Source organism: Myxocyprinus asiaticus, chromosome 50 (genome assembly GCF_019703515.2).
Source record: "Myxocyprinus asiaticus isolate MX2 ecotype Aquarium Trade chromosome 50, UBuf_Myxa_2, whole genome shotgun sequence".
Classification (NCBI taxonomy): domain Eukaryota; kingdom Metazoa; phylum Chordata; class Actinopteri; order Cypriniformes; family Catostomidae; genus Myxocyprinus; species Myxocyprinus asiaticus.
This window is the reverse complement of record NC_059393.1, coordinates 11,690,656-11,704,673: the sequence shown is the minus strand read 5'-3', so window position 1 is coordinate 11,704,673 and position 14,018 is coordinate 11,690,656. Positions and strand designations below refer to the sequence as shown.

The 14,018-nt window shown below is 38.7% G+C and overlaps 1 long non-coding RNA gene across 1 annotated transcript in view; it reads left to right on the top strand.

The window, feature by feature from the left end:
- Window positions 1-14,018, top strand: part of LOC127438639 (uncharacterized) — a 57,023-nt gene that overhangs the window by 999 nt on the left and 42,006 nt on the right. The window contains exon 2 of the long non-coding RNA XR_007896779.1: window positions 8,175-8,227. This is a non-coding gene — a long non-coding RNA (uncharacterized LOC127438639). The remainder of the gene's footprint in view (window positions 1-8,174; window positions 8,228-14,018) is intronic.

The window sequence follows — 14,018 nt, the reverse complement described above, 5'->3', positions numbered from 1 at the left end:
GCATTCTGTCTCCTTGAGATGAACGTTGTTTGGTACAAAAAGTGCAAATCAATCCCAGAACAACAGCAAAGGACCTTGTGAAGATGCTGGAGGAAACAGGTAGACAAGTATCTATATCCACAGTAAAACGAGTCCTATATCAACATAACCTGAAAGGCTGCTCAGCAAGGAAGAAGCCAGTGCTCCAAAAACGCCAAAAAAGGCAGACTACAGTTTGCAAGTGCACATTGGGACAAAGATCTTACTTTTTGGAGAAATGTCCTCTGGTCTGATGAAACAAAAATGGAACTGTTTGGCCATCATGACCATCGTTATGTTTGGAGGAAAAAGGGTGAGGCTTGCAAGCCGAAGAACACCATCCCAACCGTGAAGCATGGGCATGGCAGCATCATGTTGTGGGGGTGCTTTGCTGCAGGAGGGACTGGTGCACTTCACAAAATAGATGGCATCATGAGGAAGGAAAATGATGTGGATACATTGATGCAACATCTCAAGACATCAGCCATGAACTTAAAGCTCAGTCGCAAATGGGTCTTCCAAATGGACAATGACCCCAAGCAAACCTCCAAAGGAGGCCTACAAACCTGACTCAGTTACACCAGCTCTGTCTGGAGGAATGGGCCAAAATTCCAGCAACTTATTGTGATAAGCTTGTGGAAGGCAACCAAAAACGTTTGACCCAAGTTAAACAATTTAAAAGGCAATGCTACCAAATACTATCAAAGTGTATATAAACTTCTGACCCACTGGGAATGTGATAAAAGAAATAAAAGCTGAAATAAATCATTCTCTCTACTATTATTCTGACATTTCACATTCTTAAAATAGTGATCCTAACTGACCTTAGACAGGGAATGTTTTCTACGATTAAATTTCAGGAATTGTGAAAAACTGAGTTTAAATGTATTTGGTGTATGAAAACTTCTGACTTCAACTGTATATTGTGTTACTTCATCATGGTAACGAAGTTGTAATATTGGATATAACTTTTCACAAAAAAGACGTAAGGACTTAAAATGAATCTTAAATATTTAAGATTCTCCACTATTTCTAGACCACTAAACAAAAAGTCCTACATACAAAAGGTCAGATTTCCTAGCTTCCACTAAGACCATGTCCACACTAATACGTTTTCACTCGAAAATGCATCATTTCGTTACATTTACGCCTCTCATTCACACTAAAACGGCTTTTCCCTCCACCAAAAATTTTGACTTTTGAAAATGCATTCCATTGTCACATACTTTGGAAAATGACGATGTTAGCAAATTGAAAACAGAGTTTAAAAGTTGAAACAAATCCGTGTGACCATGGCTTAATGAACACAAGATGCTCATTGGAACATTATGCTGAAATAGTATGGATCATCAGATTTAGCACTAACATGTGCAATCCATGCCAGCAGGAATGCCAATAACACAAAAGGAGACATAGTGTAGTAAGAAATGGCAATAGAAAGTTTTGATTATACACTGGATCATCCAAATAGAATCTTCATTCTCCATATACTGACAAGAAATAGTTTTTCTCTGTTGAAGATTGCTTCATCAATCATTGGAGAAACTTAAACTAACTTAAACAGGATCACATGTCATTTAAAGGAACACAACTTAACTTTAAATAAAAGATTGTAACTTAACATACAACTGCATAAAACGGAACTCGAAACTCAGAATTATAACACCCAATTACTTATAAATAACAACTAATAACATTCCCAAATGGTCCTTACATCTTGCACAGACCTACCTCATTAATTATTCTAATACAGCTCATGATATTTTTGTCAATTGTTATGCTCAAAATATATCATAAGGAATAAACTTTTAAACTGACAAATGCAAAATTGAATGCGAAAAATTTCCACAGGTGGACCTTTATTATAAGTAATGCTAATTCTCTTCACCAGCTATTTTCACCTCTAATACTGAAGATGTGCTAAATTGGATATTTCAGAAATGAATAGCAAATGGACCAATATGTCTTTGAAGTGTTCAGTGCTTTGATGTGCAAGCGACTAACAGTATGCCATTCTTAATTCACCACTATATATGAAAACGATGTGTAATTTCATTAGTGCTTAGAGTGTATGTAAAGGTAGCATGTCAGATACTAACCAGCTTTATAACCCTTGCTAGGCAAGTATGAAATATTGGAACATATGATTGCTATAGCAACATATTACGCAGGCTCTGAAGTAAAATGGTGGGGAAAATGACGGGATTTCATTCATCATTATTGCTTTGATGTACAGAGGTAAAATGGGCGGCTAATATTTTTGACAAAACAGGTCACATTTCAAGCCATGCAAATGAGCAGATCGTGTTCTTAATCCTTCAGCACAGGTGGAGTGAGACAGAAGAGATTTCAAACCTACCCGAGCATGAATTCATGGTGCACAACAAGCTGAATAATTAAAGCAATTCTCTTATGACACAAACCAAAGGATTTCTGTCAATTGAAGCAGGGAGGAGGTTTATGAGATTCACAAAATCCAGTTTGATTTAAGAATGAAATATTTTCTATGTATTTAGCGGTGTTTGCGAAAGCAAGCACTGCTAGTATTGTAGATTCCAACATACGGCGAAATCGTAAGGATTCGTACAACTTTTCAAAATGTGGCTAATTCGTATGATATCGTACGATTGCACGACATCGCTGGACATCATTTCCATCTAATACACGGCAATTACTTGCTTCTGTCACAAACAACAGCTTCCTATCATGTTTACACACTCTACTGATCGGTTAGATTTAGATAAGGGTTTGGGTAAGGGCATAATATTAATAAGCATTTCCTTAACTCCTGTGTACGGAACTCGCGCTTACTTCTGCATTCGACATACAGGCATTTGCACGTGATGAAATCGTACTAATTTATATGAACGAAATCTTATGAAATCATACAAAATAGCAACTCGTAAAATATGTACGAATTTTTGAGAGATCGGGTTGTAGATTCTATAATTCTTATAATTTGGGGTTTGTTCAAATTCCTAAACCAAAGTATTAAACTTCAGCGCATAACTCCAATGCCTGTACCATTTATGCTACTGACATGAATGCAACCTGGTCTCATAGAATTCCGTTACAATACCTACATTTTGGCTAAATGCTTTTTAGGTGTGTCATTACATGTATCTTGGCAGATTCCTGGTAAAAAATAGAGGCTCTACAACAACAACTTTTATTCTGTCTCACACAAATCATGAGTAAAACGGCTGTTTATCAGTTCGTGCACACTTTCTATTTCTCACACAATGCCATCTTACTACATCTTAACACTTATTATATAGCGTGACATCTTATTATATAATGTTTGCATTGTAAAATCAACTACATTTACAAACTTGTTCGAGCACGAATCAAATTGTGCGGTAGAACAACTGGACCAGGGTAATGAAGAGCATACGAGTCGACACATGAGAAGACAGTGTCATAGAAACGCCACAAAATGACATGGTGAATTCATCAGTCATGTTTTTCATGTCACATTGCTTTTTATGACACTATACTGGTTAGGTTTAAGTTTTAGGGTAGGGAGGCACATTTTGATGGTTTTAAACTCGATAGACCAATAACCTTAAAAACCTCATCTGTCTGGGAGAAAATTTAAGTGGACATTTCACCTTGGAACTGCAGCGATACGTGTAAGAAACCATGTAATGTAATTTTATATGCCACTGATGTCAGATGTTTTGCTAATTGAACACGTTATTGAACGAAATCCTGACAACTTTGAAAAAAAAAAATTACTTATAAAAAAGTGACTTGCCTTAAAGGGACTTTGTTAGCAACCTAGTAATGCACAATCAACCACCAAGAACACCTTGGTAGCAATGTGCTAACAACCACAGTACACCTTAAAGGAATAGTTCACCCAAAAATGAAAATTCTCTCATCATTTACTCACCTTCATGCCATCCCAGATGTGTATAACTTTCTTTCTTCAGCAGAACACAAACATTTTTAGAATATCTCAGCTCTGTAGTTCCATACAATGCAAGTGAATGGTGATCAGACATTTTTAGCTCCAAAAATCACATAAAGGAAACATAGAAGTAATCCATATGACTCCAGTGGTTAAATCATTGTCTTCAGAAGTGATATAAAAGGTGTGGGTGAGAAACAGAACAATAATTAAATCCTTTTCTACTCTAAATCTCCACTTTAACTTTCAATTTCAGATGTGAAAGTGGAGATGTAGAGTAAAAAAAAAAGACTTACATTTTTATCTGTTTCTCACCCACACCTATTATATCACTTCTGAAGATATGGATTTAACCATGGAGCCTTATGGATTACTTGTTTCCTTTATTTGATTTTTGAAGCTACAAAAGGTCTGATCACCATTCACTTGCATTGTAAGTCTCTACAGAGCTGAAATATTCTTCTAAAAATCTTAATTTGTGTTCAGCAGCTGAAAGAAAGTAATACACATTTGGGACGGTGAGGGTAAGCAAATTTAAATTTTTGGGTGACCTATCCCTTTAATAAACACATGGCATCGATCGCCCTGGCAACCACTCACAACAACGACCTTTGCACAGTTTTGTTTTTTGTTTTTTTTAAAGAAAATGTTAATATCTAATTCAAATTTCAAGCTATACATTCAGGCATTAACCTAATTTTTTTCCTTTTCTTATTTTAGCCTGCTTCATTAGTGAAAGGTTTGATTAGAATGTTAACACCTGTGTTTGATTAGGCTGACAACTCCCTGAGTAGATTTTGTCTGGGCAGTTACAGTATGCCAGAAAGCCTCCGGTCCACTGAGGTCGTGCAGGCTCTAACTAATTGTTCTGATGGAAATTCAAAGACTTCCAATTTCATTGACAATTGGATTAGGAAAGCTTGTTGGGGAAAACTGTTGGCATGATTGGGCTTATCGGTCCTGGTCGTTTGTGCCTTGAAGAAAACAACCAACATGAATGATCCCTGCTGAGATGGATTGGGATTGTACCATTTACGCTAGCAACCATTTTTGAAGAAATCATTTAGAACACTCAAAGTTAATGCACTTTCTAACTACACTTTCAGCCACTAAAACTCTTACTTGCTGAATATTTTTTCTCAGTTTTTTCAGAATTGCCTGGCAGGTGCTCACGAGAGTGAGATGTTTTTGTTCTTCAGTAATCAAATAAAGGAGAGGTGAACAAAGACAAAGTGGCACTTTATTTGTAACTGAGAATATCATTGCTCCTTGATTTTTTCCAACCAGTGTTCAAATTGTGTCACAGCTCTTGGGGGTCCCCCCAGCACCCCCAAATCCCTTCCCCCTTATATTGGAAGTAGACTGGCTGCTAAAAAAAGCATGTGACTTACTTCTACTGTATGTATGGTTCAAGTAAAAATCATTAAAAAAAATAAATAAATAAAAAAGAACTCCATTTACACACAACCTCAACCACTCTTATATGTTAAAAATGTCATACTTATATGTTAGCATGTTCTATTGCAGTGTTTTCCAACCACTATGCCACGGGCCACTAGTTTGCAGTGAAAAATTGTCAGGTGCAATAAAATTCCACAAAATAAATTCATAAATAAAAAGAAATAAATTATTTGCAAGTACAAATCTACAAATTAGAAAAGACACAAATTTGTTGTTTTTTCATTACTCAATTAGAGCTCTTGCCACCTGTGTCCTCATTATATAGCGTATCTACGTGACTTGTGTTTTTTGCATAGCAGAATTTCAAACATTACGAGTAAACACTACTAAGACAGACAGAAAACGATCAACGATGGTTGTGAGACTGTGGGACAGTGCCATGGGATTTTGTTTTTTCCTGTAAAAAGAGTGCTCTGGCAGAATAAATGTTGGAAAACAGTTATATTATTCACTGTTCTATTCAGTTGGGCCAGAGGTAAGAGAAGTATTCTTCTTGCAGAATGACCCGTTCAGTTCCGATGCTGGAATAAATGAATTTATTATTTTTAATAAATCAAGTAAAATTGAAACTGTGTGTGTGTGTGTGTGTGTGTGTGTGTGTATGACAGGAGCAGGGTCTCATTTGGTTCCAATTTAGTTAGTGACTGCATTGATTAATTTGGCGAAGTTACATTTACAGTGGTGAAGAACATTTTCTGTTGCAGCTTAATTTGAACCAAATCATATGGAAGTGTGAGTTTCATACCGTAGTGTGTCTGTTTTTCACAATTGTGACTATTTTTTGTAAATATGATTTAGACTCACAATTGCAATGTTATTTCAAGTTTAAATCTTGTGGCAAACTGGGAATTGACAAAGCAGAAAAAAAAACTGCAAACTTGCTTACATATTCTTCACATTGTAGAATTAAACCAACTATGCCACCCTGGGATTTACCCAGGGAAATGATAACCCAAAAAGGGCACACAGGTTTGTTACCAAGAAGAGGCAGAGAGACGTGGGCACCAGTATAAAAATAGATTTCTTTATTAAAATGAACAAAAAACAAAATACATAAAACCTGTGGTTGACTGGGTTAAACAGATGCTACTCACCAATGCACCAGATACATTTTCACAATTTACTCCATGCAGAACAAAGCTTAAAACAAACAAAAACAGAGACTTCACAAGGTAGAGGCTTACCGGTAGCAGGGTAGGCTAGCTGAGAGCTTATCTGATCCCCTAAAAAGCACTTTACTCTCCCACACACACACACACACACACACACACACACACACACACACACACACACACACTAGATGCAAGTGGCAAGGCACGGCACTCAGTGAGTAAACACCACCACCAGGGGACGGAGACAGCTAGCCTCCCTACCCTGGGGACCTTCAGCTCCTAAAAAGAATGAAAACAATAACAAAAAAATAAAAAGGTTATCCAATGGATATGCAACAAACCACACTAAATGTATATAATATATACACATGCATCAAAGCAAAGCTTTGAGATGGTGTGAAAGCTATTCAGCAGGACACATGGACACCAAGAGAGAAACAAAAAAGAAAAGCATGAAACAAAAACAGGGGCAAAACAGTAGCACTGTCCGTCAGTGGGATCCTTGGACAAGATTAGCACTCAAAACCCTGCAGCCCGGAAGGAGAGAACACCATCAGAAATGCGAGTCAACCTACCATAAACAGTAAATAATTAAAACAAATTTAGCCAGCCCCAGCAATAATAAAGACTGTCAAATTACATACCGAAGCATGTCGCTGAAAACCATAATATAAGGTTGCTCAAAGTGTAAACAACAGTAGCCTGTTATCAGCATGTGAACGAGGCGAACAATCTGGAATATAACAGCAGCATGAATAGGCACAACACAGGCTCTAAACAACGAACGATTTACCCATTAAAAGCAACATACCTGGAGAAGACTCAGCCAGCACACAGCCAGACAGACAGCAGCAGATCCAACACTAACCCAGCTAAAACAGGTAAACGGGCATTAGCTAACGCATACACCGTAGTCAGCTAGCCAAACAGCTACCGCAACATACCTTATACAAAACGGGAGACGAGTGATGACCAAATGGGGCAGTTCTCACAATGGCGCATACTCAAGCAATGCGGTCCAGCCCCAGAACAGGCGGCCACATGACTGTGACACACTCACAGGTCTTCTTCGAGGTTTTGCGGCAGTTGGCATCATCAGTTGCATTATTGCCACCTTCAGTTTTATTCTCCCTCAGTGTCCATTCATTTTAAAGCCATCTTTCCAGTCATCCTTAAACTAAAACATTTCTTCCCTTGATAACGGTCTCCACATTCTAATATACTTTTGATATTGTCCTCTACCCACCCTATTTCCCGTTATTGTGTCATAATTTCTTGCCTTTCATGTGTACATTTCCTGTATGACATAAGGATATGCTCAACGGTCTCATCCTCATGGTACTGATCACAAACATATTGGATGTTTCCCTATGATGTAAAGTGAACTGTTAAGGTTACTGTGCCCAATTCTCAGCCTGCTTATTCTTACTTGCACTTTCCGTTTTGTTCCCCTACTTCTTAACATACCTACTCTGTTTTGGATTGAGTGTAAATGTCTCCCTTTTATTGCACTGTCCCAGTGCTACTGTCATTTTTTTTTTATTTTTTTTTTTATTTACTTTTCTCCATATTATGCCATTCCCGTCTGAGTTTGATAATTTAATATTGATTTCAACAATTTCTTTTATGACTGCTTCCTTTGCCAATTTGTCTGCTCTCTCGTTTCCCAGGATACCTGGATGTGCTGGGACCCACATGAATGTGATATTTACATCTTTACCAGGTGCAGTCTTTCCTGTTTTATCCATGCCCTTCTTAACTCTCCCATGCTGAAAGGGACATCTTGCTCACCATCACTTATCTTTTCTACATAATGCCTTCATGTTTTCATATTTTGTTCTCTCTCTCTCTGCTTCTTCCTTCTTCAGACAAATTATTGGAACTATTCACCATAACAAAAGTGTTTGCCATCATCTCTACCTTTTCCTTATTTGTTACTGCAGTCTCATTTCCATCAATCAAAACCAGATAACTCCAATCCCTTCTGTCCCCTCCCATCTTTTTTATCATCCCCCACACCTCTCCTACCTGGGTTGTACTTCCTCCAATAAGTCCTTTTTGCCCTCCTTACTACTGCCTGGGCTTGCTTGTATTGAATCATATGTTGAAAATTATGAGTTCTTTTGACTAGTTTAGAATCAGAATCAGCTTTATTGCCAAGTATGCTTACACATACAAGGAATTTGTCTTGGTGACAGGAGCTTCCAGTGTACAACAGTACAATTTTGTAACAAAAACAGCAGCAAGATAATAAAAAATAATTATACACATACAAACAGACACACACATACATACATACTTACATACATGGGTAGTCCAAATCTAATACAAATCTGTTATTTACAGTGCAAATGTTTTTTTGTTTTTTCTCTCAGAGGAATGGAATGGCAGAAGAGGTTAGAGGTGTTGGATAAATATAAAAAAGACTAAACTGTGTATTGCACATAGTTATTGCTCAATGGGGCAATTTAACTGTTCACGAGATGGATAGCCTGAGGAAAAAAACTGTTCCTGTGCCTGACGGTTCTGGTGCTCAGAGCTCTGAAGCGTTGGCCAGAAGGCAACAGTTCAAAAAGGTAGTGGGCAGGGTGAGTGGGGTCCAGAGTGATTTTTCCAGCCTTTTTCCTCACTCTGGAAGTGTATAGTTCTTGAAGGGGGGGCTTGGGGCAACCAATAATCCTCTCAGCAGTCCGAACTGTCCTTTGTAGTCTTCTGATGTCTGATTTCGTAGCTGAACCAAACCAGACAGTTATTGAAGTGCAGAGGACAGACTCAATGACTGCTGAGTAAAACTGTATCAGCAGCGCCTGTGGCAGGTTGAACTTCTTCAGCTGACGAAGGAAGTACAACCTCTGCTGGGCCTTTTTCACAATGGAGTCAATGTGGGTTTCCCACTTCAGGTCCTGTGAGATGGTAGTGCCCAGGAACCTGAATGACTCCACTGCTGCCACAGTGCCGTTTACAGTGGTGAGGGGGGTCAGTGTTGGGGTGTTCCTCCTAAAGTCCACAATGATCTCCACCATTTTGAGCATGTTCAGCTCAAGGTTGTTTTGACTGCACCAGACCGCCAGCTGTTCAACCTCCCTTCTGTATGCAGACTCATCGTCATCTCGGATGAGGCCGATGACAGTGGTGTCGTCTGCAAACTTCAGGAGCTTGACAGAGGGGTCCTTGGTGATACAGTTTAAATGCCTTATTTCTATTTCTTACTGCTTCCTTACACTTTTCATCGCACCATGGTGCTAATTTCTTCTTTATACTGTCTTTACTCTTAAGAATGGATTCTAATGGGGGCCTGGGTAGCTCAGCGCGTATTGACGCTGATTACCACACCTGGAATCGTGAGTTCGAATCCAGGGCATGCTGAGCAACTCCATCCAGGTCTCCTAAGCAACCAAATTGGCCCAGTTGCTAGGGAGGGAAGAGGTCGCTATAATGTGTGGTTCTCGCTCTCGGTGGGGCACGTGGCGAGTTGTGAGTGGATACCGCGGAGAATAGTGTGGGCCTCCACACACGCTACGTCTCCAGGGTAATGTGCTCAACAAGCCACGTGATTAGACGCATGGATTGATGGTCTCAGACGCGGAGGCAAAAAGGGAAGATTTTTTTTTTTTTTTTTTAATTCTAATGCAGCCAATTTTATGCCTTGCTTTATTCTGTTGTCAAGTGTTTCTATGCTCATTTCATCATTAACCTGACTTCTAGAAATTTCTCCCAATTAGCTTTCTCAAAATTCCATTTCCCACCTGTTCTCTCTGTGGTCAGTGAAGTAGCAATATTTATCTTACTCCAGACTGGGTAATGATCACTCCCTATAGGTTTCTTCTTGATACACTGTCCAATCACATCCTGACACACTAGTGTTTGATACAAGTGTAAGATTAAGCAGAGATACTTTTCCTGTATTAACATAAATTCTTGTGTTACTGCCATCATTTACGCATACTAAATTCTTCTCATCTAGCAACTCTTCTGTTACCTGACCACTAATGTCTGTCACTCCCCCATAACTTGTCCATTAAAATCACCACACTACACAGTGTTACTACTACTCTGGCCTTCTATCTACTCTAACTTCCTTAACTCTAGTCTTTTGCACAGGTTATAATAGTTCACAATCACCAACTCTTTCCTTTCAGTCCATACTTTCACTACCATATACTTTTACCTAACACTCTGTATGGTATGCCTTGCTTTACAAAAGTGACACATCCTCCTCCCCCTCTCTCCTATCTTGCCTCACTGCCACATAACCATATAAAACAAAATCCAAATTATTTTATCCAGGATTCTTGAATACATACAATGTCTGGTTTTTCTCTCCTATTAACTATAAACTGCTTGAAATCTTGTCCATTAGTAATCGGGCTTCTCGCATTCCACTGAAGAATTAAAATGATAAGTATAATCAACCCATACATGCCGTCTCTTGACTTGACTGTATCTTGAGTTCATCATTTACTTCTTCCCATTTTAAACCTATCATATCCAAATGGTTCTCTGCCACTTTCACAATAACCTGAATTCTTTGTTTTAGATTTGATCTCATATGTTGCATTTATCACTCCTGCAATAAAGGTCACCAATTTCTTCTCTATCCATGCATTCTTATCTTGCTGCTCTTTTTCTATCACTTGCTCTTTGTTACTTCCTCCTTATTCTGTTTTTTTCCTGTCCTGCCAACTTAACTGCCTCAGCATATGAGACTTTTTCCCTTCATCCTTATCTGATGCACCTCCACCTCTTTTTTTCAACACTTCACATCCCCAATTAGCTACGCTGTGATTACCTCCACAATTACACTTTGGATTCACTCCCTCTCCGCATTTCCCATATTCATGTGCTAGGTGTGGTGGGGAACATCTTCTCTTTCCTTTGCACACTTTGGCTACATGCCCAAACTCCTGACAATTGAAACATCTCATAGGTTTTGGCGAGTATTCTCTTATACTATGTCTTAGAAATCCAAAATAAAACTCCTTTGGAACCTTGATTCAGTCTCCCTTTTCTCTACTCCCCTTTTCATTCATTTCACACTCTTCACTGTACTATTCCTCACCCTCAGGTTCTCCACTAATTCCTTCATATTAACTGAGGGGAACCCCAGATATCACCCCCTTGCAACCATTGAACCTCTTTTCCCCAACTCTTACAACCCTTGACACTTTGACTTTCCCAACACTAGTCATCTTCTTTGCCTTCTCCACCTGCACTTCATTATTACATCCTATTAGCAAGTTTCTGTCCCCAACTTGCCCTCTAATGATTTTTGTTAACTTAAGCGGATCAATTCTTTACTCCCCCTTCCCCCTCGAATCTTACCACTACATTAAGCAATCCTGCCTTTAGGCTCAACTCCTCATCTTCTCTTCCCTCACTTTCCAACCCACCTATGCTAGATGCCTCTTTTTTCTTTCTCTTATGACTTTTCACTTTCATGGCTTTACGTCCTCTCATTACCTCTTCCCATTCACTTTCCCTCCTCCCATCTTCCTCACTAAACTCCATGCTGTTGCAGTCATCATCCTTCTCCCACCCTGCCATCCTGTCCGAGTTTGCAAAGAACAATGTATCATTCCAGACCTATACAGTCCGTCAGATCGATATTCCTACTAAAAGTTCCCCACAATACTCAATCTTACAATTATCAAGTCCCGATGTCTGTAAATCCACAGTCAGTCAGTGTCAATAATGCAAAACTATCCGTTGATGAGTGCCAGTTAGCCGTTGTGGTAAGCAGGGCGTGGCTGAGGGAAGATGGTGCAGAGTGAGGCCGGGATGGACACCTGGGTTGAATTCTCTCTCGCAACTGTTGGCGAATACCGTGTTAGCAGGCGAGAGATAAAGCTACAGCCAGAGCCGCAGTGGAAGAGAGATGCACGGAGAGAGAGACGCACAAAGCTGCAAGACTGTGTGTGTGTGTGGTTAAGAGACTGCTGGAAAGCAGAGTGATTGTGTGATCAGCGAGCTGAAAAGCCACTAGGGTGTGTGATGCTGAAAAGCCATGTGTGAATGTGATGACACTGTAAAGTGTACAAGAAGAGTGTTAATAAAAGTCTTACATTTTGGATAGTTTACCCGGCTCCCGCTTCCTCCTTCCCACACAACCAAGAACCTTGTCACAGCCATCAAGCTCTCCGCTGATCAAGCAGCCGAGCGACCCACTCACAGGTGACATGTCTGAGACTTTTTATACACAAGAGCATGGGTGCTGATTGGTTAATCATACTCAGTCACATGATGGTTGTGACTAATCACTTTTACAGGGAGGTGACATCTTATCCTGCTACACTTACACTGAGTAAATTTCTTGCAATTAAAAAAATATTTAAAAAAAAATAAATATTACAAACCTGTAATTGCGAGATAAACATGAAATTACGAGTTATATTGCACTTACAAGTTCTATACTCTAAATGCGAGATCACGAGATACTGTACAAACTCAAATTTTGAGATCGCAATTGCAAGTTTATATTTTGTAATTCTGAGAAATAAAGTCGCAACTGCAGGGGTTTAAAAAAATAGTTTAGAATCATTAATGAAAAGTTGGATAAAAGAAAAAAATGATCTAAATTATGTCAGGACAATAATTTAACAGTATTTTTAGTACTTTTTAAATAAAAGTAAACAAAACAGGACACCCAGCCCCTCTAAATGTGAACGCTCTCATTATTTGTCAGTTAAAATAAATAAATTCCTCTGTTCCCTTATTGTTCCGTCTTATAGGTTATTACATATGAGAAAAGTGTGGGCTACTTTTTTTTTTTTTTCCTTTTTCAGCAACCTAGATAGCTGTTATTGAACTTGTGGGGGAAGCTAAAATAGTTTGGCTGACTATGCAGATATATAGCCCTTATTTTCATTCAAAAAGCAGCTACAGTTTTCCACTGAGAAATCTAAAGCAGCAGTGTCAGATTGCTCCTGTTCCAATCCACTTGAAACAAAAGGCCAGCTGAGTTTTGAATGGGTAACTATTTATGCAATATACAAATACGATATTTCACCTACTGCTAACTGCAACTGGTTGCTTTGCAATTCAATGTATTGGTGTCGTCTGAAGAAATTGAGTTAAATCTCTGTTATTTGTGTATTATAGGGATAGTTCACCCAAATATGAAAATTCTCATGATTTACTCACCCTCCTGGCATCCCAGATATGTATTACTTTCTTTCTTCTGCAGAACACAAATTAAGATTTTTAAAAGAATTTCTCAGCTCTGTAGGTCCATACAATGGAAGTGAATGGGTGCCAAAATTTTGAAGCTCCAAAATCCACATAAAGGGAGCATAAAAGTAGTCCATACTCCACTGGTTAAATCCATGTGTCCAGATATGATATGAAAGGTGTGAGAAACAGATCAAAATGTAAAGGAATAGTTCACCCAAAAAATTAAAATTCTCTCATTATTCACTTACCCTGATGCCATCCCAGATCTGTATGACTTTCTTCTGCAGAAAACAAATGAAGATTTTTTAAGATAAAGCTCTGTCAGGTCCTTACAATGCAAGTAA